The following is a 2,500-nucleotide window of genomic DNA, read 5'->3' as shown; positions in this document are numbered from 1 at the left end:
TCCAATTTTACAGTGACTATAAATTCACCATGATTACATAAAAGAACGTGCCTCAGAAGATGCCAGCAAGATAATGGTATATATTCCAGAAAGAAGAAGGGCCGGGGTGATTTAAACTATATTATAATTATCAATTAACAGGGGCCTAAAATAGGAAACAAAGGAGGTCACAATGAAATTCAAGTGGGCATTAAAGGTACAGGGGGGGGGGGGGGGGATTGTATATCAAAATTTAGCAAAATTTATATATTATTATATTTTGTATATTAAATAAAAGATTAAGAAAGGGATATAAGGACCAAGTAAAAGAAGAAGGGTAGCTAAAACAATCTAAGCCCTAAAAAATGGGGTACTTTTATATAAAATAGAAACCTCATAATGTTTCATCCTAGCATATTGTTAAAGTGCAGTTCTATATTTAAGAGATGAGGAATTATGTACATTATTTACATTTGACAGATATTTGTCCTCATCTTGTTTGTTGTTAACACATTTCGGCTGATATACCCTCTAGCCTTCATCAGGTGTCTTGGGGGAAATTTCAAACCTGGGTTCTCATTCCTAAGGTATTTTTTTTTTCGATGGCAGAATCGTTAGCACGCCAGGCGAAATGCTAGCGGTATTTCGTCTGCTGCTACGTTCTGAGTTCAAATTCCACCGAGGTCGACTTTGCCTTTCATCCTTTCGGGGTCGATTAAATAAGTACCAGTTACGCACTGGGGTCGATGTAATCGACTTAGTCCCTTTGTCTGTCCTTGTTTGTCTCCTCTGTGTTTAACTCCCCTGTGGGCAATCAAGAATTAAATTATTATTATTATTATTATTATTATTATTATTATTATTATTATTATTATTATTATTCAGGTCACTGCCTGGAATCGAAATCGGAATCTTAGGGTTAGTAGCCCACGCTCATAACCACTATGCCACAGGCATATGGCGTAGTGGTTAAGAGCACGACTACTAATCCCAAGATTCCGAGTTCGATTCCAGGCAGCGACCTGAATAATAATAATAATAATAATAATAATAATAATAACAACATCGAAAAATACCTTAGGAATGAAAACCCAGGTTCGAAATTTCATAATTACTATAAATTTATTTTATTTTAAATGCAAAACAACAAATGCAAAACAACAGCACGTAGGAATCGACGTAAGCTTAAATAATAAACCACGACAGGTGAACCGCAATATAGCGAGGGATTACTGTATACACACGCGCTCACTTATACGAATATATACGTGCATTCACATACATACACATATATAAACATACCTACACTCACACGTATATACTTACAGAGATGGTCATGTCTGCGTACACACGCTTAAACTCACAGTATATATATATATATATATATATATATATATATATATCTACTTACACACACACACTCACACCCATACATTTTTTCAATTATATACATATATATGTACACATACATCCATAGACAAAATATCTGCTCTCCTGCGACGAATGGGATTCTGTATAGACATGCTCCTAAATTCTATTTACATCTCTTCAGACATCACTAGACTCAACCACAAAATCATCAAATGAGATCAATATGATTTCTAGCAGTGTCATATGTACTTTAATAAACCTTTAACATTCTCACACCGCATTGAAATCAACGTGCAAAAGGAGATCATATATATTCCTTTTTGTATTTTCTTTTATTTCTGCCATTAAAATGAGAACTATTTAGGCAGATTATGAAAAGAAATTCTGTTACGTTTTCTACACATTATAGAAAGAAAAAACAACAAAGTAACAATTCTTTGATTATGCCTGGTTTCCAGTTATTGTGTTCTCTTTTTAATAGCCATAATTATTTCTTTACAATTTTCGAATGTATATTATTCAGTGATGAGTGTGACTCAATTACAGTGTCTTATCTTGCCCTAGATGCCGCCTTCATAAAAGAAAAAGTTTACTGTGTTATTGAAATGGCTCCATTTCATTACTTCAATGAACATGTTTCATTAAAATCTGTAGTCCATAAAACACGTTTCTTTCTCAGATTAATTGAGAGACGTTAATAACTAAAACATAATAAGTTTGATAGGCTTCAAATCACCTAAAAGAGTCGTTAAAGTTCAAAACTTTAAATAGGTGTCTTTTGTGACGATGCATTTTTAGTTTTAGTGTTAATGAAATAGCTGCGTAGAAAATTTGTCTTTCTTTGTTCGATAGATAGATAGACAGACACACACACACACACACACACACACACACACAGGTAGATAGATAGATAGATAGATAGATAGATAGATAGATAGATAGATAGATAGATAGATAGATAGATAGATAGATGAGGATATAAATATGCATATATATATATATATATATATATATATATATACCTGAACATATATCAATATTTCTTAATGAACATATATCAATATTTCTGCGCGCAGAAATATACACATACAGATAGATAGAGAGAGTAAAAGAGTGTGAGAACGTGAGAGAGAGAGAGAGAGAGAGAGAG

The sequence above is a fragment of the Octopus bimaculoides genome, chromosome 1, assembly GCF_046866305.1.
Source record: "Octopus bimaculoides isolate indiv1 chromosome 1, ASM4686630v1, whole genome shotgun sequence".
In the NCBI taxonomy this organism is placed as follows: domain Eukaryota; kingdom Metazoa; phylum Mollusca; class Cephalopoda; order Octopoda; family Octopodidae; genus Octopus; species Octopus bimaculoides.
The sequence above is the reverse complement of the archived record's forward strand: the minus strand, read 5'-3'. Positions refer to the sequence as shown.